Source organism: Nanorana parkeri, unplaced genomic scaffold (assembly GCF_000935625.1).
Source record: "Nanorana parkeri isolate BGI_ZX_2015 unplaced genomic scaffold, ASM93562v1 scaffold737, whole genome shotgun sequence".
In the NCBI taxonomy this organism is placed as follows: Eukaryota; Metazoa; Chordata; class Amphibia; order Anura; family Dicroglossidae; genus Nanorana; species Nanorana parkeri.
This window is the reverse complement of record NW_017307005.1, coordinates 585,316-612,091: the sequence shown is the minus strand read 5'-3', so window position 1 is coordinate 612,091 and position 26,776 is coordinate 585,316. Positions and strand designations below refer to the sequence as shown.

General features: G+C 39.7%; 1 protein-coding gene across 1 annotated transcript in view; it reads right to left on the bottom strand.

The window, feature by feature from the left end:
* PCSK2 (proprotein convertase subtilisin/kexin type 2) overlaps positions 1–26,776 on the bottom strand; it is a 146,610-nt gene that overhangs the window by 108,328 nt on the left and 11,506 nt on the right. The gene's annotated exons all lie outside the window — the stretch shown is intronic.

Below are 26,776 nucleotides of genomic sequence, written 5' to 3'. Positions count from 1 at the left end.
AAAAATATAAAATGGGTAAAAAATGCTAATGTTTTAATTTCTAATATTAGAAAGCATTGCTGAGTTCTTTTTATTATAGGGACTTATGCTCCAACTGGCAATCTCCTGATCCATCTGGCATATACTTGTGAGACTACTGCAGACTACCTCTGTGATCTAAATATGCATTCAGCGTAAAAGACGGATAGTGAAGGTCAACACAAAACAACTACCATGTTCTGACTATCGTCCCTACTATTTTGATTTTTAATGACTTAAAGTGGAATTTTAGCTTATACCAAGCTGCTTTAAAAAATACATAACTAAGGGGAAAGCCCCTCCAAACAATACCCAACACTCCCCTCTAATTATATGGGTAACACTGGACAACAAAGCTTTTGCTTCTTGAATGTTTCTGGGTGTATCTAATAGATTTGGGGCTCCTTATAACGAAAAAGTAGTGAAATGTAACCTATCACTTAGCATTTTTTTAAATCTTTTATGTTTGTATTTTCTTCTCACATTTTAAGTTTACTAATTTTCAATTGCATTGTATGATGCTTTGTGTAGCTCATATACTGTATGGCCAGGCGTGCACACTGGGCTGGTTACATAAGCTTTGTGGAGCTTACACAGGTTGGGTATGCCTGGGAATGCTAAGGCTTAGTGTATGCTGCTGTAAGGGCTAAATGCAGCTTACAATGTAACAACTAGGCCTAACCTATTTGCAGACTCACTGTTCTTTTTTTTTTTTTTTAAATAACATTTTTATTGAGGATTTTGATAATACAAGAGTGCACATATTACAATGGATAGCGATATGAGACATATCTGTACAGTACAGTAAGTGCATAGATCAGCTTAATATCAGAAATTATGTTGTAAACAAAACAAAACATAACTCAAATATGGAGAAAAAAATACAAAAATAAACGATAATTAGCGATTGCTACAACAGAGTCTTCTACTAGTTAGACCCAATTGAGTCTCATGGATATATTCATATATATTACTCCCTGATGTATGATATTTGTATGGAGAGAAAGGGTAAATGAACCCAAAACCCTGTTCAAAATATCCCTTTATATAAACAATAATTAGCGATTGCTACAACAAGTCTTCTACAAGTTAGACCCAATTGAGTCTCATGGATATATTCATATATATTACTCCCTGATGTATGATATTTGTATGGAGAGAAAGGGTATATGAACCCAAAACCCCATTCCAAATATCCCTTTACAATGCGGATGTAACTCATAGCGTACCCTTCAGATTTGTCAAAAGATAGCATGCCGAGAATTTAAAGGGAGTCAAAAATGTATCTTTTTCAAAGTATGTAAAGATATAATTTATATGACTCGCTGTTTTAGTTGTTGTAGTACAGTCGGTGACATCAGAAATGTCACCAAATGCTGAAAAAGTCATGATACATTCTGCTACATTTGTGGTGAGTATATACTTAAAGCATATTGCCATGTTTGCAGTCAAATTTGAGAAAAACCCTCTATATGTTTATTGTGTGTTCCATTCATAGAGCACATTCAGTGATCTGTCCTTATAGAAAGACTTAGGACTCAAATTTTAGGATTGTGTTTCTCTCATTACCTTCATTAACATACAAGGCACAAGACAAGGTTGTAATCCTTTACCCCTTTGTTAGGACAGACAGTGTTCCAATCTACTTTACAAATTATAATGAACAAAACCTCTCACAACTCCTCCAAACATTACAAATGAGAAGCAAGTAGAAAATGTAACCCTTAAGAAGCCAAGAAACTCTAACCCAAGTAAAAGCAATTTAAGCTGCAAGATGAATTTTTAAATATGTTTTAGCTTATGTTATGGGAATGGAAACAATATAAAATAGGTATTAACCCAATATGGCTGTGAAAGTGATCTACTATAAGCTGATTGTAGCTCCGTACGACGTACGTCCTTGGCAGCGAAAGGGTTAAATCTCACAGACACCCAATGACTAGTGTCGATCTGTTAAAGATCATTCTACTAGGTCTGTAATTATTTCATAGGCAGACATCTGTTTCCAAGATTTGCAAGCTTGTCACCCAGTCTTCTGCTCAAGCATTTGTTAAGTTTTAACAGGTGGATGATCAGGTCTCCTCTAATGCCAATTTTGGGCATAAGGTGCTTCAAGCACCGTCTGAGCCCTCCTGAGCTCTTTCTTGTCTGTTGGTCCTTGTAGGTCTATTTAACATTTTGTTGCTGCGTTGCTATTCCCCCAGTTTGACTGCTCCAAGGGTTAAGACTAAAGATTTTGGGGGGAATTTATCAAAACTGGGACAGTTTGGGAGGCACATAAGGTAGTTATGCGAGGTCAATGTATCGCACTCTCTAGTAAGCTTAAACGTGACACCCAGCTTCAACGTCTATCCTTGGAAGCTCAAATTAAGTCCTTGCAGCGGAGAATAGTCTCTACTCCCTCCACTAACTTACTTCGACGAATCCTCTCTGTAAGGTCACAATTGCAACAACTGGACATGACAGAGGTGGAGAAATCGATGCTTTCTACTAAACTGAAGTTTTATGAGAGAGGCAATAAGGCTCAAACTATGTAAGCTCATAAACTCAAGGCAGACCAGACTCAAAATTCTATCCATTCTATCAGAGATATAAATGGTACCGAACAGTTTTGTCCAGATAAGGTGGCATCCATCTTTCATGAGTATTATACTCGTCTTTATAATATACAAGACCCTGCATTCAATCTAGAAGACCCCACTCTAAAAACTCGCACTATGGACTATCTCTCTGAATACCCTCTTCCTCATATCTCCCAAAAAGAATGTCAACTCCTTAATCGCCCTATTACATCTGAAGAGTTAAACTTAGTAATCAAAGGTTTACCTAATGGCAAGGCCCCAGGCCCAGATGGTTTTTCTTATCTGTACTACAAGATATTTACCCCCATTCTTACCCCTTATTTATTAACATTATATAACGGTTTTCTGGAAGCCTCCCTGATCCCCACTTCTATGCTTGCCTCTTATATCACAATAATTCCTAAACCTGGTAAAGATCATCTGGATTGCTCCTCAATCTACACCTCCGTCTTATGAAGAATTACTGCGAAGGATTCATGATGTCCATAATTTGGAATATCTAACGGCTCGATTGCATAATACTATTCCCGAATTTGATAAGGTGTGGTCCCCCTGGCAAATACTCGAGAGAACCAGGAGCAATGCCACACTTCCTGATGTTCTTCATTTCCCGTGAGCATGAGCACGAATATGAGTACGAGATAAGATTTCCCTCTTTTCCCTTTTTTTTTCTTCTTCCCTTTTTTCCTTTGGATTATATCATTATTTAATTATATTATTTTATTTTTTCCGTTTTATATCCCTGTATCTATGTTATAAACCTAAATAAAAAAAATTAAAAACTGGGACAGAGAGAATCTGGAGCAGTTGTCCATGGCAACCAATCAGCCTCTCTCTTCAGTGTGTTCAGTTAAGATTTGAAAATGAAACAGAGAAGCTGATTGGTTGCCATGGGCCAGATTTTGTCCACTCCAGTTTTGATAAATTCCCTTCTCTGTTTCCTGTACTGTATGATTACAAAAAAAGGATTTTGACTTACTTATTAATCTTGTTCTTGGAGTAAGGTTCAACACACAGGTCTCTCCCTTCTGTTCTTAAAGTGAAAGTAAACCACTTTGTATTTTGTTCCCTAATGTGCAAATATGCATGGTATACTTGCACATTAGGCCAATCTTACCTTAAAACTGTGCCTTTCTCCAGCGCTGTCCCCTGCTGCTGCCATCTCCGCCATTGGGTGGCCACTGGTGATGTAACTCCTGCGCAATGCACACAGGAGTTACATCCTGCATGGCACCTGGATGATTGTGTACACTGCCTGGGATGCAAGCAACTGCATATAACCCAGAGTTTAAGACTAAATATCCTGTGTCCGGCACTGTACTCCAAGAAGAAGATTTTACAGATAAGTACAAATCCTATTTTGGCATTTTGTAATTTTTTTCCAGCATTTGGTGCCAAGGAGAGATGAAAATAACAGTCATGCATGTGATATAGCTTAGTGAATTGAGCCTGCTACATTCTAAGAATTTTAATGCACTACTGGTGGTGGTTAATACGGTTTCTATCAATGCCATATCAACATTTTTGCATTCTGATCTGCTAGTATCTTTGCAGTCTGCCTCCTAATAAGGAATGGTATTAACTTTTCTGACCTCAAGCTCGCTTTAATTTCCTTTGCTTAAGAATGCTTTTATTTGCTTCCAGCTAATAATAAAATTGTGGCTTTCATTTTTATCTCTTAGGTGCTTCTCACTTGTTCAGATCTAAGAAAAAAGGAATTTAGAATTTCAGCGTTATTAAAGGATAGGACATATTTGATGGTATCAGCAAAGGAGATGAAAAGCTATCAAACGTATTGCCGTATATACGACAAAAAGGTAAACAATATGAGCCAGTAATAACATATTAATAAAATGGAGAAAACAGGCTGACATACTAATAAAATGGAGATATAATCACCAACAGGTTCACATGGGAGGGGAAATTAGCTGTAATTACACTAAACAAACATTATAGTGCTCAGTTTAAAGCTGGTATATGGGCTTATTTTAAAATTGATTCTAAAATCAAAATAAAATCAGAGTAGTAGGTACATAAGTGGAATCCACACACCGCTCCAAGTACAGAGGTGTCTTTGTAAGTAAGAGAAATAGCATTGCAGTATAAATGAAAATGCATTGAGAGCAAATTGAGATTAACTATCAAAGGGGTATAATTACAGACCACATAACTGCTTTAGGGCCCAGAATCACAAAAACAGTGATAAGCATTTATTTTATTGATTACGCTTTACATAGTTACACATTCACATCAATCCCTGCCCTCAAGGAGCTTACAATCTAAGATACAGGGTCAATTTAGACAGTAGTCAATTAACATACCCGCATCTCTTTGGAGTGTGGGAGGAAACCAACACAAGCACAGGGAGAACATGCAAACTCCTTCCAGGAAGTAACCTGGATGGGATTTGAACCAGAGACCTCTGGTACTGCAAGGCACTACACCACTGTGCCACCCAATCAACTCATAATAATTTCCAATCAGCATGTATGTACTTTCAGGCAGCCATATCATATTGATAAATCAGTGGGGTTGATTTACTAAAGGAATAGAGGATGTTCACCTAGCAAATGTACCCCCCTGTGATAACAATATACCCCCAATTCATAGTATGTCCTTTGAAGACAGAGATTTCTTCTAGTGAAAATCAATTACTGCGAGGAGCAACTGCTGATGGAAGATCAAAATTTAAGCCTGGGCTGTTTTTTTTTAAAAAGCTGCTGGCAGACCTTTTTATAAATTAGAATATTAGCCAGGAATTGTGTTTAGCAATCAGTAAAATATTTTTAAAACAAAGCCTACACTAACCTAACCTACACTAAATATTTTGTCGTTGTGCATTAGTCAATCCATCATATTTTAGTTAAAAGAATTGTATCTAGCCGGTACATAGCATGGCATGTTCTCCTATTCTGTCACCAAGCAACATTCATTGATGTTTCCCTTTCTTTGCCTTTTTTCTAACTTGCATTCTAACTTTTGACACTTCCCCCTAAAGAATGTCACAATTGAACCTTATTCTTTTATATAGACCAGAACAGATTTGGTTTCCATCCTTCGGTGACAAGGGGACAATCTCTAATGGGCTTCTTACACTTTGTTTCACCAAACCATTTTTTATTCTGTAGGCACCAGAGGTTGCCTTTTCTAGGAAAAAATACTGTCCTTGGAATCTCTTTCTTAATAATAACATTGGCAACAAGTCCTATACTTACTGGCCAGGCTCATAAAATACAGGCCATATAGGAACGCTATAATGACCCCAAGTCCACAGTACTGACCGATATATGCTGAAATCTCCTACAATACAAAAGTGTATATAAAAAGCATATGTTTATTGCTGGTCCACATTCTTGAGATGTCTGGATGGGGGATGATGAGGAGAGGTCGCGAGGATGAAATGGGGAAGCTACTGGATGAGTTCTACGAGAAAAGGCTGAAAAGGTTGGTGAGTTCTGAGCTGCAACTTCAATAATATTTTAGCTATGTCTTCAATATGCTAAATAGCCTTGTCTTTATTTTATTTTTTATTATTATTTTTATTTTTTATTCTTTAGCATTTTCTGCTCTATTTCTGACTCGGTATACAGAAAGATATGCCCTGCTGTCTAGATATAGAAGGAAAATAAGAATCCAACATAATCGATAGGGGGAGGTAGAAGATGGCCTAAATAATAGCGTTTGACTTGTTGCTCCTAAAACCCCATGTCAAATTGAAGATAAGTAGACCTATTTCTGCTGACTCCTTTGTGATTGAACCTTATGTTGGGATTTGTGACATTTGAACGGGTCTCTCTCACTTCTACTCTCATTTTCAATTTCATTTTCAAGTCCATTATTACATTATATGTATAGGCACTAGACTAGGTTTGCATATTTTCAGATTCTTCCGCTTGTTATAAGGTTCGATGCATGTAGATCACACACGACTTGGTGAACAAACCATGGGAAACAAAATTTAAAAAAAAGCACAAAAACACAGAACAAATGCGTGTACTGTACTTTATTCTTTTGGTCACGTGGTGATTTTGTTTATATCTCAATAAAATATTTTGGGGAAAAAAAAGCATGTGTTTAAACAGTGAAAATGTAAAATGCTTTCCTTGATTTATAAAATGAACGTTTAATCTTAATGTCTTGCTATATGTACATCATGCTTAATAAAGTTATGACATACTGTAAGCCAAAATACACATAAGTTTCAATGTCATGGAATGTCCCAGCATTAGTATAGGGGAGACAAGCTTTGCCTGTTAGAGTGACCTAAGATTTAGCCATGACAAGAAGGTCTGAGAGGCTGCTGCAGGCATGAACATTACAGCTGCAGCGACCCCCTCCCTTTCCCCCAAGTGACAGTCTCTTTAAAGAGTAATTGTGAGAGACTCTTGAACCCTGCTGTGTGGAGGGGGTGCCTAAATCACAAGATTGGTAAAACACAAATCAAGGTCCTTTGGCAGGTAAGATGGCTCACGTTAAGATACATTAAGAGTGGGGGAGCCTGAAATAGAAAAAAATGAAATAAGACTACACCATAGATGTTTTGAAATTCCTGCTTTGTACTAGACGGACGGCCTGTCCAGGGCCAGTTCAGCCTGTAAGACATTAGAGCTAAATTGTGAATCTGCAACTTTGCACATACTCTGTATTAAGGATGACAAAATGCATGTAATAAAAGCGCTAGAGAACTGCTGTTATTAAACACGGTAATTCCATGTCCTCGTACCAGTGTGTGCAATGGACTGTAGCTTCATAATTCAGCACAGATGACTTCCAGGATTTGCTGGCTCTGAATTAAAAAGGGGCGACATCAAATCACTTAAGGCCCTGGAGCCCTGCCTGTGACCCTTTGGCGTTTGTTGCATAGCTCTTGGACCCCCGTAGTAGCTAGTGGGAGTATTGATTTGTAATTGAGCTGTATGGGCATTAATCTTTAGAAGTTTCATCTAACATGTCGCTAGACTTTGATGGACTCCTCCAGCCTGTTTACAGTATTTAAACATTTTCTAGTAAGTCTGCAGTCACTTACAGAAGCATTACATATACTCAGTTATATGTGCAACCCCTTGGTGATGTCAGGGGCTGCAGCTGAAGCCCTCTGCCATGTTGCCACAGCTGTGCTGTGGTAAAGATTATAAGGTAAAGTGAATGGGGAACTCGGAACTCTGATGTGAAGGAGGGGCTACAATGTGAAAGAGAAGGACTCTGATGGGAAGGGGGCTCCTTATGGAAGGGGGGGGGGCAACTCTGATGTGAAGGGGGAATCTGATGTGAAAGGGGAGGCTCTAATGTGAAAGAGAGGGACTCTGATGTGAACCACATATTGTTTTTGTTTTAGCATGGGTCCCCCCCTAAAATCCATACCAGACCCCCATCTAGGATAAGGGTATGGTACGGGGTTTTTTTTACATTTACATTTTAGACTGGGGTGCCTCAAGAGAGTGCCTTGAATAAATAAAATGTTGATAAACGTGGTTTAAGCCATGGTGTCTTATTTAATTTACAATTGCAGAGGCCAAAGGCAGATCTTTGGTGAGCTTGCCTTCTAAAGTACACTTATTCTGTAAACTGTCATTCTAGTGATTTTTTTTTTGGTAAATAAAAAAAAAGAAAAAATCATCTATATCCAATATACCTTTTAGAAAATAATCTAATTCATGTAATGATTTTCTATCATAGTATCTGACCTCCTCCCTACTCTCTTTTTTCCAGTACTAATCAACATTTCGCCTTAATGAGCTAACGCACGAGCCAATTAAGAAGGGTCTACAGCCTGGGTTTTCTAGAGCTAATACTGAAAGGAAGGCACAGAGTGTACTATAAGATATAATTTCCTCATTTCTAGTTTCTAATTTCATTTTAGTGATCAATATAGGAAATATAAATAGTTCAATGCGTTCTTTAATCAGGGCAACATAAACTCGGCTCCAGTACCTGCAGATCTCTCACCTCACCACCCAAGCTTTTATTGCACATTGTTTATTTATTGTTTTTTTTTTTTTTTTTAATGAAAAGCAGTAGTAAAATAGTGTAGTGTGGATGATGTACACTTTAGACTGCTGTGTATCTAGTTGACTGGTAACATCTATTTGCTGCCTTGTCTGCCTCTCAGACTATTCCCATTTTCTGGAAGACTTTATTTCATCCAGAAAAGCATTTCCTTTGTGCAGCTGATATAGCAGTATCCACGAAGCATTCTCGTGTTACATCCTTAATCTTAACTAAAGAGGTTTACTGGAAATCATTTTACTTTTTACACCATTTTTAGCCTTTTTCCGATAAAAAACATGAGGGCTTATTTTTATCTGATCACGAGGATTGCTCCTGATAAGGTTGAGTAGGTGCAATTTTGTAAAAAAAAAATTCATTATTGTACAGAGAAAATGTGTTGCTCTCAGCTCAGATGCCACTGCATTGCTCGCCTGACCTTGAAAAGCATGTGAAAGCAGATATAAAAGACTTCTATGTAGTCCCAGTTTGTATTTATTAAATACATTTAATACTTAAATATACAGTGCATTCAGAAAGTATTCAGACCCTCTTAACTTTTTTCAATTTTGTTAGGTTGCAACCTGATAATACAGTTGTTTAATTTTTTTTCTCATTAACCTACACTCAGTACCCTATAATGACAAAGTGAGACAGAATATTAGAAATGTTTGCAAATGTATGAAAAAGAGAAAACTGAAATATCAAATTGGCACAAGTATTCAGACCCATTGCAACAACACTTGAACTCTAGCTCAGGTGCCTCCCATTTCTCTTGATTGTTGCTGAGATGTTTCTACACCTTGATTGGAGTCCATCTGTGGCACATTAAATTGATTGGACATGATTTGGAAAGGCATACACCTCTCTATAGAAGGCCTCACAGCTGACAATGCATACTGTATCAGAGCAAAACTCATGAGGCCAAAGGAACTGCCTGCAGAACTCAGACAGGATTATTGCAAGGCACAGATCTGGAAGGCTACAAAAACATTTCTTCTGCACTGTAGGTTCCCAAGAGCACAGTGGCCTCCATATGTCTCAACTGGAAGAAGTTTGACACAACCAGGACTCTTCCAAGAGCTGGTCGCCAGGCCAAACTGAGCAATCGGGGGACAAGGGCCTTAGTAAGAGAGGTGACCAAGAACCCAATGGTCATTCTGATTGAGCTCAACAGATCCTGTGTGGAGATGGGACAAAGTTCCAGAAGGACAACCATCACTGCAGCCATCCACCGATCTGGCATTTGTGGCAGAGTGGCTAGACGGATCCTCTCACCAGTGCAGAACACATGAAAGCCCTCTTGTAGTTTGCAAAAAAGCACCTGAAGGACTCCCAGACTGTGAGGAACAAGATTCTCTGGTCTGATGAAACCAAGATGAAACTGTTTGACCTCGATTCTAAATGTTATGTCTGGAGGAAACCAGGCACCGCTCATCAGTCTGCCCAATACCATCCTAACAGTGAAGCATGGTAGTGGCAGCATCATGCTGTAGGGGTGTTTTTTGTAGCAGCAGGGACTGGAAGACTGATCAGGGTTAAGGAAAAGCTGAATGGAGCAAAGTACAGAGATATAATCCTCAATGAAAACTTGTTCCACAGCGCTCAGGACCTCAGACTGGGCCGAAGGTTCACCTTCCAACATGACAACTATCTCTAGAGAGACATGAAAATGGCTGTCCACCAATGGTCCCCATCCAACCTGACTGAGCTTGAGTGGATTTGCAAAGAAGAATGGCAGAAAATCCTCCAATCCAGGTGTACAAAGCTTGTCGCGCCATACCCAAAAAGACTCCAGTCTGTAATTGCTGCCAAAGGTGCTTCAACAAAGTACTGAGTATAGGGTCTGAATACTTGTGCACATGTACATGTACAAGTACATGTGATATTTTAGTTTTTTCTTTTTAATAAATTCACAGACATTTCTAAAATTCTGTTTTAACTTTGTCATTATGGGTTACTGAGTGTTAGTTAACAAGAAAAAAAAGAATAGTATTAGGCTGCAACATAACAAAACTGGAAAAAGTGAAGGGGGTCTGAATACTTTCTAAATGCACTGTATATATACTGTAAATAGTATCTCAAAGTGTATTTCTACTAGCCTCCTGCCATTTTCTGCACATCAGTATTCTGACTGTGAGAGGAAGGGGCAGCTCTGTAACCCAATAGGGTTTTAGAGCATTGCGCAGAGATGTGAATCTAACAAATGGACTTTGGAGGAGAGAGCACAGAGCTGACCTTATCACTGAGAAGCTATTATTCCTCTGTCCAATCATAGGCCTGACCTGGATATTTCGCTTTGACTAGAGTACAGAAAAGTAAATGGTCAGAACTGTGCACATCTGTTAGGGGTGTCTCAACTGAAAAACTGTCTAAAAAGAAGTTACATTATTTAGCAGGTATGACAGTTCACAAATATGTATTTAAAGTAACACTATACTCAGAAGTTAAATCTTAAACTTTAAAGTTAGCTTTTTGCTTAAAATTTAAATGAAAAATTAAAAGAGAACTGTGGGGTAAGTGTTTTAGGGTCATGGGAAGACATATACTAACCTCCTCCCATGTCCCAAAGCTCAGTATATCGCGGGCTATTGCCCACGATATACTGAGAGCACCACAGTCGGGACGGATCCCGACACAACTTTTGAGATCCACCCAGCTGTGTGAGTGACAGCTGGCTCTGCCTATGTAAAGCTGCCTATGTATAGGCAGAGCCAGCTGTGCCCGCCCCCTCTCTGGTCCATTCCTCCACTCGGCGCTGAAGTTTTGGAGAGGGGGGAATCCCTGCGGGGAGCGGTGACTGACAGTCACCACTCACTGCTGGGAGACAATCAGGAAGTGAGCAGATCGGTGCATGCTACTGCTCACTTCCCGATTGATAGAGCCGACCTGTGACAGCTTCTTTGTCACAGGTCTGCTCTAACTATGAGGATGAGTGGAAATCTCTTTTCTTCTCCGTTAATTTTCATAACATATCAAAAATGATATTGCAAAAATAACTGCTGTACAAGTCGTTCTGTAAATTTATGTTGTTAAAAATTACTTTTCAGGTTCCACCTGCAGCCATCCACAATTTCCCAAAGCTGCCAAAAAGTATCTATTCCTTGTAACCATAACAACATTACTCTGCAGATTGTATTTTCCAGAATTTTCATTCCACAGCACTTGTAACTGGCTCAGAGTCCAAGGTTCAATTACACGTATTTGCAGCAATATCTCACACAAAGAGTTCCTCCTGTGGTGACAAATTTATACAAAGTCTAAAGAGAAACCAAAGGATAAAATATTCCTTACTAGAATCCTGGGATTAATCATTAGATTATGCTAGCAGACACTTTCACTTAGAACTCATATTTAACAAATGCACTGGAATAAAAGCAGGTACAGGTCCGCATTAAAGCTTACTAATATTCTTGGAATTGATAAACTTTACCTGGAAGGGATTATTTTGTCTTGCCAAAACTGGAAATTATTTTGAACTATTTGACAGAATAATTTTCACTCTTTACACATTTGACATTGTTGTAATTCTTTGAAAATAACAATTTCAAGTAAAAGAAATAAACTGCCACAGTGTATGCAGTATGTATATTTTTGTATTATTTGTATAAAACTGTCACCATATGAAAGAGTGAAAGGGCCTATACATAGCACTGTTTAGGTAAAGTATGTTGGGCTTTCTAATTAGAAAGCCCAACATTGCTTGTATGCTTTCTGACAGACTGTAATAGTAATAACTGTTTAAAGCTGACCTACAGGCAAACTGGTTTTTAACCTTTGCATTGGGGCTACCCCCGCACTGCAAGGGTTAAGTGCTTATTTTTTGTCTACGTGCTGCTCTACTGCAGTGGTCTACTGATCCTTGAGTCATCACGTTCTATACAGTATATAGGACGTGAGGATGCCAATGAACATTTCATCACTGCAGCAGAGGAGGAGACAGACAGGAGGTTCCACTGTCATAGCTGTCCAGCCTTGAGGATTGGGTGAGTATAACTTTTTTTAATAACTAGACACAAATGAGCACTTAACCCTTGGAGTGCGGGGGTAGCCATTTTGTCCAGAGTTCTGCTTTAAGAAGATGCTGGAATCTCTGGTAGCAGAGAGCTGGAGTGGGTTGTCCCTCCCCTGACTAATTCAGGTCTCAGTAGCTATCTGATACTATGCGGGGGTGTGGAATTCCGATCACTCGACGTCCAGGACATGCAGTTCCGGGAGACGGGTAGGTGTTTTTTTCTACATTTAGCCCTGCTCCGGACAAGCAGGGCTAAATGTAGAGCGGGGAAGCCACTGCTCGTTTTGTACAAGTGATCTGGGCAGCTGTCCAGCCGTCCAGATCACTTGTATAGCATGCAATGATTTCAGGATGAAGAGCAGGGAGCAGACCAGAGAACGTCCATTCTCTGATCTGCTCCGTGTGATCATTGAGACAGGAGTGCTGTACTCACAGCGCTTCATGTCTCAGCTGTCACAACTCAATATTCTGTACTGGAGGGCAGGCTTCATAAAGAGAACCTGTCAACTCCAAATGCTATCACATAGGGGCTTGTTATCCCCTGTGTGATAGCAATAAAGTTAAGTGAAAATAATATTAAAAATAAAAAAAGTGATTCAAAATTAAAATTAAAAAAAACAGAAGTGATAAAAAAGTAAAAAATCTATTAAATAAAAAAAATGGTTAAAAAAAGAGTAAAAAATAATAAAACAATTAAACATAAAAAAATGTAAAAAGTAAAAAATAATAAAATAAATGTAAAAAAATTAAAACCAACCATCTACATGCAAATAAATGCATGTGTAGGGCATTGTGTGCTGCCCCCATTCTACTGTGTCCCATAATGTGGTAGCAGCGCTCTTTAACACGTATAATGTGTATTAAAGGGTGAGTCAATTTTCCCAAGTAATTTGGGAAAATGGAATTCCCTTCTTAAATCTGGCCCCCTATCCCTTACCCATATTATATTTACCTTTCGGCAAACGGTCCTTCCCCTCCACCAGTATGGGTGTACTATCTGTGACCCCTGCTAACCAATGAGAAGCACTTCCTAGCATGGTAAATACAGTTTTGGTTCAAATGATTTTTTTGTATCATGACAAATATTTTGGGCCCCCGCTTTAGTCCTTGGACAAGTAGTTTTTTTTTTTTTTTTTACATTTTTACACCCTTGCTATGTAATGAATTTAAGACATAACCCCCCCACCCCCCAACACACACACACACACAAAAGTCCTACAACATATCTGATTCAATCTCTGGTCGAAAAGGGATTACAGGTCTCCTTTAGAGTGTATTTTCTTTTTCGCTCTATGCTTAGCTCTGGGATTTAGTAAAGGTCACTAAGCTATCCAAGAAACAACAGGTCAAGCACTGACTATCACCACAAACAGCTTTAGGATGGATACATGGATATGTTTTTTTGTTTTTTTTTACAATGGCAGTGTTGGTTTGATGTAGGTGTCCTTAAGCATAAGGAACAAGAATGTTTACAAAGAATGGAACAGCATAACATATCCCTTAACATACGGTCCAATAACCAGCAGAGAAACAATATCCATTGTAATATAGAAAGGAAATTGAGAAGACATTTAAGGTCATGAAATTCATTTTTGCTGTGATAGATGTGTGCCAGAAATGATTTGGAGCAAGGAGATCACACTCTTTGAAGGGTATCAGGTGATCCTAGAACACTCTAGGATGCACTATGCATTTTACACAATTACATTTTGTTGAAAAAAGGATATCATCTTTTGTCCTGATGACTGTTGTCAGAGATGGGAAATCCAAATTTTGTTAGTTGTTAGCAGAACAGAAATACAGGGGACATCTTTCAATAGGGATACTTGTGTAAATCTAACAAAAGATTTATATAACTTAGGAAAGATATCCTCCCACTTCCTGTTGTGTCCCAAAGCCCCACTTCGGCCAAAATATGAACCCCCTTTCACTCTTCCATCCCACCCCCAACCCCAACTCATCCTACAAGGATTTTTATTTTCCTTACCTTGTGAAGCACCACTGTCCAGGTCTCTTGGTGCAGGGGACCGATAACCTAGCAATACAGAAGCTCCCTCACTGGCAATTCCCCTACTTTCCCCCCTGTGTGGTCCTCTCAGGAATCTCTTCTGGATCCTGAGAGGACCATGGCGCTGAGCAGCCAATAGGAAGTGTCCATGTTACACAGGCAGTGATGTTGACACTCGAAGAAAGACCCTGCCGGATGTCAACAGAAGAGAAGGCTCAGGCCTGGAGTATCATGTGATAGTGGCTTTAGGTAGTAAAAAAGGCATATTTTTTGCAATCCAGTGATCAGTTAGCTAGTATTATCCCAGAGGAAGGTTTCAAGAAGGTGAAGGAAAATCTCCCTTAAAAACAAGGAAAAAAACTCATAAGAGTTATAACAATCCTCTATTCTCTCTAAATTAGAAAAAATGGGGCTTTGGATTTACTTGAAGCTGGCTATAGACTAGAGAAGGCAGTCATTTGTACAGGCACCATCCAACCACAGTCACCAACCAAGCTGTCCTTGGGTGGTGTCAGTGGTTTATGTAAGTGGAAGATAATGGTGGGAAGTAGGAATGAGTGAGGCTGGTGACAGGATTGGGAAAGGATTTGTAACCTGTTTAAACGCTAGCTCCCCCAACAACAGCCAGCCATTGCATCTGCAGGCTCCCATAGACCTGAGAACGTCTGCTGGTTTGGATGAATGTCAATTTATATCTTTACCTGTACAGAGAAGCCATTCACCCTCCAGCTATAGAATGTTAAGAGCCTACTAATTTTGTCTAGTATTTAATGCACAAACGGACAAGTTCTATCTCATTAAAGAAATGTATGGTGCTGCCTCGGGGGAGAGATGATTTTAAATATTAAAAAAAAAAAAAAAAATTTTAACTAGAGCAGCAGCTATTCCAAATCAGTTTGCAAGATTATTCACAAAAACACATTTAGAGCTGTGTAGAATTGTGTCCCTGGAGGAGGTGATAAAAGACATTAGGTGCTGGTTGGAGGTCAGGTCATAATTTCATCTTGTAATGGAGCACTTCTCACATAAATGTGTTGCTCTATTTCAAATCAACAGTAGTCATTTGGCAGGGAAAATCCTACTCTCACATTTCAATTTTCATTGAAGTTGATTTACCAATGGCATAGAGAATTTTCAGTTTATGATATTTCGTGTATATGGTGCAGCAATGTTTCCTTGGAATGCGCAATCATGTGTGTAGCCACCCTGCCTTCAGCAGGAGTGTCTATTTAAATTTAGCTGCTGTCAGACTGTAGTCAATCTGATTTTTGATTTGATAGTCTGTGCTCATTGGATTTCTCTTCAGCAGACTGTTATCATTCGCATCTGCCTGCAGCTGGGTGTAACCTTGCCACAGAGCAGAGGAATCCAACATGGGCGTGTTAAGAATATCTGTAAATGTCAAAAGATCCTGTAGCACTACCTTACCGGGATTCCCATAGGCAAAAATGGGTGCTCGCAGTGAATGCGGATGACGCCGCATCAAACAAACTTATGAATATCTGTGTCTCCATAGCCAATTACTAGGAGGTTCATAGCCAGTAGTGCATGCTGGGGAAGGACATAAATATTCGGGACTGACTATGTGAGAGTCTCTTTCTCCCCAGGCCTCCTGCCTGGGAGAGGACTGCTTAGGATTATCTGACCTTTCTAGCCCTGCTGCATAGGAAGGGAAGCCATGTGCTCAGACTGAGGCTTAGTCAGTGAAGCTGAGGATGGAGATGAGCCTGAGAAGTTGATCTTCTATTGCAGTATGGCGATCTATACTGAAATGGAGATGTAGCTTTTGTATCAAGTATTGCTGTGCCAAGAGCTCAAGGCACAGATTGCCGCAGTCAGCTTAAAGGTCCTCTATTCTGTGATGCCTGTAATTACTTTGTCCTATCATTTTTGGAGTCTACTACACCCTGGGTGTCCTGTGCCTTAACCCTCTCTCCCAAAGTGTCGCAATAAAAGTTTATCAGTATCACATCATCTGTGTGAACATCAGTTTTATCAGTCACCACAGGAGGGTTTGTGAGTGCTTTTGGGGCAACAACATTACAGTAAACCCTAGACAGTCTAGGGGAGCGCATTCTTTCCAGCGGCACCTTTGGGGGTGCTATATGTGCAAGGAAATAAAAACATTAATGATTTTTGCCTGCACATAATTGGATGGCTGAAGTGAAGTGAAGTCTCACTTTTTTCACCATGCTAAGGGAACATTCACATTGCAAAGTTTACCTTCTCCACTCTCTTAAACCATCGAAACCATCCACAATGTCTGTGTGACTACCCAGAGGTAAACCGTTTATATAACCTTTGCACTACCCACTCTTTGAAAATCTATATGTGCAGTAATTAGTTAACTTCGCTATACATTGCACTATCACTGCAATGGCCAGGAATGTCATAATTATGCAGTACAAATGTCACCTATCTCAAAAATAAGCAATCAGTGGCTTTGTTTTTTCCAGGCTAATTGACCATGTATTATCACAGGATCAATAAAAAGACAATTACCTACTGACAAGACAAAGGCAGTAACATTTACACAGTATTTTTCCCTCTGCTTTTCATTTCACTATTTCTATTTGCAGGTTTTTACAATGACCTTGTAGTTATTACAAGCTAAAGAAAGGTACAAGCTTATTTTAAATTACATTGAAATCATATTAACCTTTTTAGCAAATACACATCCACCATTCTCAACACATACTATAATTAAAAATGCAAACTTCTCATCAGATGCTTGTTTGTGGCAGCTATCAGACTTTTAGTGCTACAGCTTGCTTTACAAAGCTTTGTCCAAGGTTGGGTGCAGTAATGCTGCATAGATTTCTATGGGCTGCCCATACATCAACTAATAGATGGATCAATGGGCAGCCCATGGAAGTCTATGCAGCCTCCTTCATATTGTGCAGTAATGCACCCAGCTGGCTCAAAGAAAGCCTTGTAAACAAACCAGAGCTTTGCGGTTCTGTTAGCTGACAACTTACAAGCATCTGATTAGAGGTCTGCTCTTATAATTGCAATAAGGAGGAGGGGAGGCCTTTGCACATAATTGATGTTCCCATAGTATATATCATGCGTATATGCACGTATGTATGCACGTATTTGCGCGTATATGCGTGAATTGTATGCAATCCCAGAATGCATAATTTTTCATAGAAACCTTAATGTACTGTATGTGTACTGTACTGTGTAAAGTACGCAGAAATTCCGACCCTGGGCGCATCTCGGTTCCATTTTATTTTTTGTGCATCTTTACACAGCGCAAAAATACATCTCCATAGACAGCTATGTGCGCATCTATGCGCGGCGTATTATACAGCTGTGTGAATGAGGCCTAAATATCTTAACTTTCTACTTCTATGAAATGTTAAGGAGGGGGCTTATCTGTGCTGTGAGGTTTTTTTTGTTATCAGGTGTAAACTAGATGTGCAGGAGTGTCTGTCTTAACAAAGGGTTAAACATCTCCAGGCTTGGGAAGTACATTTTATGTAAATTCACTTACAAAAAAAAACACCTCAGCTTATACCACCCTATTAGGGAGCCCTCCACCTCTGCTTCTTTATGCAGCTAATGACGTACCTCCTCCTAATCCAGTACCACTGAGAGTAACTTTCCAAATCTATTAATGATACATTGAGTATGTCAGTCCCCAAATCACACAGCCTCCCTTGTCAGTGCATACACCTGCACTCAAAGGCAGAGAATACATGGCACTGGGATCTGCCAGAGGCCAACTACTCTTGTCTCAATCCTGGAGGGCAGCAGATGCACCATCTTTCTAATCTTAAAGAAGAACTCCAGGAATTTTATTAACCCTTGCAGTGGGCCTACCCCCGCACTGCAAGGGTAAAGTGCTTGTTTGTGTCTAGGTGCTAACAAAACAAAGTTACACTCACCCAAAGCTCCGCCAGCTGTCACAGTGCTCTCTCCAGCCTGTCTCCCCCTCCCTGCAGCACTGGAATCTTCTTCAGCTTCCCCACGTCTATACACTGTGTATGGACATTGATGATTTACGGGACCTTAGACTGCTGCAGGGGGAGAGAAGTTGGGAGAGACTGGTCTAAGAAGAAGCCGACTCAGAGCTTTGGGTGACTATAACTTTTTTTAACCTAGACACAAACGAGCACTTAACCCTTGTAGTGCAGGGGTAGCCCCACCGCAAGGGTAATAACAAAAAATCCAAGGGTTACATACTTATAAAGTATCTGATTTTGAATAAAGACACAGGTCCATCAAGTTCAACCTTGGTGTGTCTATGTGTGATTGTGCATGTGAATGTGTGTACACAAGTCTCTGTGTGTTCTAGTTTTCAAGAGTACCTGTATCCCTGTTTTTTACAGTCCCTGAGGAAGGTATCTAATTGATTTTTGAATTATTCAATACCCTCAGCTGATACCACTGCTTGCAGCAGCGAGTTCCAGACTTTAACTCCTCTTACTAAAAAAAAGCCCCAACGCCCCTTGTGGTTAAATCTTTTCTCCACCAGTTTTAGGTGGTGGCCTCTAGTTCTTGTTATGGAATTTACTGTAAAAAGTTTATTGCTGATGTTGCCATCGCCACTAAACATTTTGTACATCAAAATCATGCCCCCTCTTAATCTCACTTCCAGTGTGAACAAGTTTAGATTTAATAACCTTGTCTCATAGCTTAGGTCCTCCAGCCCCTTAATTAGTTTTGCTGCCCTTCTCTGGACTCTCTCCAGCTCCAGGACATCTTTTCTGTGGATTGGTGACCAAAATTGGACCCCATACTCCAGATGAGGCCGAACCAGTGATCTATCAATTGGCAGAATTATTGCTTTGTCTCTACAGTACATTCCCTTTTTAATACAAGACAGTACTCTGCTCGCTTTATTTCCCGCAGCATGGCATTGCAAGCTATTATTCTATTTGTGGTCTACACTGACCCCCCCCCCCATCTTTTTCCATTTCTAACTTTCCTAGTGTATTTCTCTTGCCTATTTTTACCCAAAAATGCATTACTTTACATTTTTCAACATGAAACCTCATTTGCCATATAGTTGCTCACTCCCCTATTTTATCCAGGCCCTCCTGTAATGTTACAATGTCTAAGTCCATGTCTATTACTCTCCCAATCTTAGTATCATCAGCAAACACAGAAACATGGCTATTAACACCTTCCGCAATATCATTAATAAACAGGTTAAACAGTATTGGGCCTAGCACAGAATCCTGAGGGACGCCACTCTTGACCTTAGTGAATGTGAAACCAATGTGAAAAAGAGCCATTTATCAATACTCTCTGGGCACGTTCCTGTAAATCAATAAAGTCAGCCATAGATTTGATTATGAGTAACAATACAGTGCACCAGTTTTAGTCCCACAGACCAATCTTGAAGTGAAGCAGAGACTGTCTAATTTTGAAGAATTGCTATTATTTTTCCAAAGATATGCTTGTACTGGATATGTCTTGGAATCCTTCCTAACCCGTATGATGTCTGCATACACAACTACCCTCCAATATGTAGTATGTTGAATTTTAGGAAGAAATAATTCTGTATACAGCTGTTCCTCACTTAACGACCGAGATCCTTTCCTATGACAAGGTCGTTAAACGAATTGGTCGTTAAGCGAGGCACTGTATACAGTACTGTATAATATTAGTACAGTACTGTATAGTGTTGGAGATGTACAATACTGTACAGTGTACTGTAAATCTGTAGATACAGTACTTACCGCGAATAGCAGCGGAGAACGGAGTACAGTACAAGGGTTGCACAGATACTTTTTGAGTACCAGTGCCGATACTTGGCATTTTCATGAAATCTACCAGGATTGCAGCGGTTGCAGCTGGAACCTGGTTCTGGCGCTCCACCACTGTCCTGAAATCATTAGTCTGTATTGTTTTAGAAAAACTGTCACATGACAATAAACAAAAATGTATCAGTACTCGTACTTGTAAGTACTTGGCAAGTACCAGTACTCGTACTCGCAAAACTGGTATCTGTACATCCCTTTATTTATATTTATAAAAACAAAATCGTACATTAAAACAGAGATGTACAAATCCCAGGAGCTCCGTGTGCACCTTACAAATGACAGCTGCCTCCTAATTTTTGAATTTTTCTCTAGTGTAGTCTTGGAGCTCAAAAGTATCAGCACATGTACTCGTACTTGTACCGAGTACTGTACTTGGTATCTGTGCAACCCTATACAGTACTGTACCCAAGATGAGACGTCGCACTGCCGCTGCCACATTTCTGCACATATGGTCAGAGAGCTGGTCGTAAGTGCGAGTGGTCGCAAAACAGGTAGGTCGTTAAGTGAGGAATAGCTGTATAGAGGATACATTGTATATGTTCATTATATATGTACAGAGTTCATTCAGGCCATTCACACCACAGTGCTTGCATTAACATGTGCAAAATACATTTGCACCGACAAACATCATTTACAGCACTGCATTTTTTTAATATTTTCCAGCACGGAAAAAGGGGGGGTTTCTATTATCTTTATCCCAAGTTGCGACACACTGAATTGTATTGCAAAGCTCTGTTGGCACCATTGAAGAAAAGTGTGCATGAGCCCTCTGAACTACACAAGCCATTGCAGACTATATGGTGTGACCCAAGAGTTATCCCATCCTATCACAAAGACATTCATCCATGTGGGTGCTAGAAAATGAATCTTCAATACAGGAACTTGAGGAACAATAAAATCTGAAATGGTCCAATCAATTGTTATGGATATTTACTGATGATTTTTGTCTTGACTAAAGCTCCCCTTTAAATATGCCCTTTAGTTGAGATTTTATGGCTTGTTGCTATGCTCTGCAGGACACTGGCCTTTGTGTAGTAATCACTCTACATAGAAATTATAGCATATGCTACTGGTTCTAATTATTTCTAGACACACTGCTTTACTACAGCTCATTGATTTAACACAGATGTTTAGTCACCACCAGTTATAAGAGGTTGGATGAATGAACTCTGGTTTATTTAGACGTGTTAATAACATTTTTAGAACTAATGTTGACCATAAGTCTTAGAATGTGGTCAGACATTTAATAACAGTCTGAAAATCAATAATATTACTTCTTACAGTTGTTTCACCACTGCCAAAGTTGTGCAGTCCTACAGACAGGCATTTTGATATCCCAGGGGAAATAGTCTGTAGGGGTTTTGCATTTTTTTTATTTTTTGTATATTATAGGCAGTTAGCCTATCTGTCCTTCAGAAGAGATCTTTAAGCATAAACTGTATTTTCTCTGCCACTTGCTGTTTGCACATGCTCCAGCAGGGTTTGCTAGACCAGTGGCATTCTGTGTTATTAATTTTTTATGAGCTAGTCAATCAGCAGGCATGTGGGTCCTGATGGTGCATGCTGAAAGTGACTGGTGCTCATCCTTTTTACACCCTGGAATCACATCTGAGACTGAATGTCCTAAGATCCTATGTTCATGTAAGAGTGCTTAGGACATTCACAATCTAGCTGTTGGTCATCTGGGAAACAATTTTCATTGAAGATCAGTACCAATACCGCTACATATAAATGACAAATTTGAAATAGACTAATAGAATTTTAGCCTGAGATCTGTCCGTTGAAAATTACTATGTAATCTATACACATTGCATGTGTTTTCAAGACCAGATTAGCAGGATAAGTGGCAAGTCCTATGATCCTATGTTCACTTAAGAGTGCTTAGAACATTCACAATCTAGCTGTTGGTCATGTGTGTACATCCATCATATCCATAGAAGCAGCCAGTGAAGAACCAAATGAGCCTGGAAAGACACCAGAGAGGCCTATGGTGTTTACTATGCTGTTTACTTTGCTCAGTGGATTACAAATGCTAGCGCTCCACCAAGAGTTAAAGGGCCCCAATGTTAGCAGGAAATTCTCCACTGGTTAGTGCTCTACTCAGGGACTGATACTTGAACATAGGTCTTTTTCCATTAGAGTATTTTATCTATTGTGCCCTTGCCTGAAATTGCATGTAGTAGTAGTTCAGATTGTTTTAAGACTCTCTAACTCAAACTTACCTTACAGGGATTTTACCTGTTATTAAAAAAAAGCCAGTTCAAATGTTTCTAATGTGCTGGTGAGCTTAATTTCAGTCAAGGTTGGTCATCACTGGGGAAATTGAAGAGTGGTCCATCTATCAAGTGGTCTCTTAGGGGGCAGCACCACAAATCCTCAGTACATGATAAAAGCCTTAAATCACTGACCATTAAAAATGATAAGGTGACCGAAATTCATAAACAGCCAAGCACTGGAAGCTGAAGATAATCCCACCATGGCCAGAGGTACAGGGATAATGGTTCAAAGACATACCCACTTCAAAGGGAATAGTGTCTTAATATAGAAACAAACTAAACTTCAGTCCACATATAGATCATATTCTTTGTTTAGGTATTCATAAACAAATTCTTTTCAGCAAGCTAACATTTTAAAAGCTAATAATTGTGAATAAAATGTTTTTATTTTCTGTACTCGTGCCTATTTTGATTAGCAAAATTTGCAAGTATGTTTACCAATTTTGACAGTGAATGTTTTAGCAATGGTTTTATAGGCAATTATAGATTTTTAATGTTTTCAAAAATTGCCAGAATTGCAAACTACAACATAAAACAGCCAACCTTTATCGCATTCTTAAGTAAGTATCCATTATTTTCCAGAGCTCCTCCAAGAACATCAAGTAATGTTCTGATGCTGCATGTTTTTTGATCAGTTTAGAAAGAGATTTAAAACAGCTATTCCTCCAGAGGCACACTGCTGTACTTGTCTAGAGATGGCTCAGGGAAAGCAGTGTAGAAATGAGAAAAGATGTATAACAGGGATCTGGAAATCGCCAGTAAGAATGACCTTGAAAACACACACAAAGGCATGTGAAATCACTGTTAGTCAAGACTACCCCACTCCCTCTTTAATAAACATACATGGGAGGAGCACCCCCATGCGGCCAGTAATGTAAAATAAGGGCATTTAAAGCATAATTAAAGGCAAAATATTTTTTGTTACATTTGAAGAGTGGTGAAGGGTTAGATATTTATTGCTGTCTGTGTCCTATAAGGTAGATTCACCGTCTCCAATTGCCCTGATCACATGTGTCCTCGAGAATAAAAGTGAGGGTAAATCCCAAATTGTTAGTTTCCACCAGAACAGGAATAGAGGGAAAATCTTCCACTGCAGACTCCATTTTCAACTTTCTAAGAGGCGACTTCCCTCTTTCCCCAATTATACAAATGCAATCAACAGCTGGTTGTGACTATCAGATTATGTGGATTGGAGCACCATATTTACCATGTTTTGGTTTCAAAATTGGTGCACCTCTACTGTCCCATGATTCCATTGTCTTTGAGTAAGTCAGCAGCCTCAGTCAAGTAATCCTTTACTGTGCATTTCTCAGCCCTAATGATTCCTGTAGGATTGCAATAAGGAGGAGCAGTAATGATGCAGCAGAGAAATTTTAGTCATTATTATCAGGGATGTTCATAATTTGACCAGATCAGGGGAGTGTATAAACAGCCTCAAAGGAGACTCTGTTGTTACCAGCCCAAAGGATCATAGCTTTGGCATAAGGTATTCCTAAAGCAACACAGGCAGCCAGATAATATCATATCTCCCAATTGTCTCATTTGTTTTTTGAAAAGTCAAGATAAAGAAAAAGTAGTGGTTAAAAATGGACTTACCAATTCAGCCAATTATTTTTTGTGCATTATTTGTTTGGGAACTGAATAACTGGGGGTGTAGTAGGGGTGTATCCTATGCCGATATATGTGCCAGAAGGTATGCATCTTTCCCTTTCCAGAAGGCTGGGAGGTATATAAAATTACAGTGTTTTGGCCATGTGGACTCAAATGTCAGAAAGAAAAACTGAATTCCTTGAGCTTAAATAGCAATGAGGGAGTGGACAAGTGGCAGCTGTTACTAAGTTAATTATCGGGTGACAGCAGCTGCATTTGAAAGCGGCAGAACGCTGGCACACCACATGTAATCAAATGTGATACAATGACAGGAGGTTAGCAATCAATCACTATCCCTAGACACACATTTGATGCCGCTTCTAGACGACAGATTAGGGATTCCTGCTGCAGGAAATCGTAAGTCCTTGGCGCAGGAATCCCTAAACACATCTACACTGTAGTTGTGAATGAGGGTTAAGTATATGGCTAAGTAGAATTCCTTAGTAACTGACTATTACCTCTGGTCTACCATATTAAACCTGACTAGATTCTGAGGACTCCCATACACAGGGCCAGTTGAGGCAACTGTCTCAAACGGCACTCACATATATACAGTGGAGGGAGGCACTAAGGACGGATCGTCCATGAGAAACTCTGTTCTGGGATTAGCTCAGTAACACTGAGCCTGGTAAAACCAAAGACTCATTATTACTGAGCTCCATGCTCGGCAGCTGCATCCAGGGCAGTCCCTATAATGAGGCAGTCTGTTGGAGCTCATGGCAACCTGTGATGCTCTGGCCAGCTGAGCAGGACGCTCTGGCTGAGCTGGGCAAAATGCTGGACAAATGCACCTAAGGCACCCATTCCCCCCTGTGTGTGCATCGCCAGCCACCGCCAAACAGCGCCCCCCCGCCCCCCCCCCCCAGTACATGCACCAGCACCACCACCATCATCCCCTTAACCATTCCCCCCTGTTTGCGCACTGCCTCATCAACCCCACAGCCTCCGGTTGGCGAAAAGTGTAGGGATGCCCTTGGCTGCATCTGTCACACAGGCAGGCGCAGTGGCTGAGACTATTCAGTATAAAGAGTTATGGACACCGGCACTCCAAAGTAGAAAAACGTCTTTTATTGACGCATCATGCAACAATACACTTATTGCAACGTTTCGGGGTCACACAGGATCCGCTTCATCAGGCAGAACAAGTTCCAGGCAGATATGCAAACAGCACCAATAATGCAAATACATATTCATTACACATTATTTAAATGCAACCAGTACAAGTAAAGTACCTGAATTTGTTCTGCCTGATGAAGTTCTGCCTGATGAAGGGGATCCTGTGTGACCCCGAAACGTTGCAATAAGTGTATTGTTGCATGATGCGTCAATAAAAGACGTTTTTCTACTTTGGAGTGTCGGTGTCCATAACTCTTTATACTTTGCCTGGACGGTGGCCATCTGTCGACTACTGATGCACCCAACCCATTCATCAAGGATTTAGCGGTAAGGAGTGCAATGGGTACACTGACTGAGACTATTCAGTGACACTGAGCCTGATGGAGCAGAGCTCCCACCCAATGTGCCTGCCTATGTGACAAACATAGCTCAACACATTGATGCTGAGTCTGCATATTTATCAGACTCAGCGTCAGTGAAGTTACTGCCTGAGTCGTCCATTTTTTACATGCAGGTTAGGGGAGGGGGTGGGGAGGTGATTATTGCCCTAGGAATGCTCCTGCCCATACATTACGATTTATATGCTCTCATTTATTTAAATGCACCTTTAAAAAGGTGGAATAATGTGCCCAAAGTATTCAAGCACATATTAAATTTAATTCCTGCTCTTGACGGATGAGAGTTAAAATCTGATTGGTTGCTTTAACTGCTCACCCTTGCTCTTTGTATTTGCTAAACAAACCTAACAAAATATTATAAAATAATATATTCATTATGTCATAATGTGTGCTCACGACACCGAAGAACCAAAACAAACAGAGCTTTCTATATAGTTTTCTGTTATTTTTGCTATAGTGCTTTGTGCCCCCCCACAATGCATTGTTAGCCTAAATAAAATCAGGAGGCCCATTATTTCCATCTCCATTGTCTCTCAGCCAGCCAGCTTATTTAAGTGACTCACTTATAGTAAACAAATTATAACTCCAGGAAAGCAGAATGGGTCGTGAGGTAATGCTTCTTTATTTAATATGCAGTAAGCCATTACTCTTGCTCTGTCAAAACTATATAATGTTATTTTTAATATTACTATGAGGACATAAGGATGGCCATAGACTCATTTTAACACAGGTGATTGTCTTACCGAGAGCAATGGGCTTGTATCATCTCCCCCACCTTGACTCAAGCAGGACTAGAAAAAAAGAGGGTCAAAAGAGACCACAACAATCACTATACCTTTTCCTATATGCCCTCATTTAAGTGTTTATTATCCCCATAAAGAGGCCCTCTTTTAGCAGGTAATGTTTAATTTAGGGCTGCAACCAACTAATTGATTAATCGATAATAAGTATATA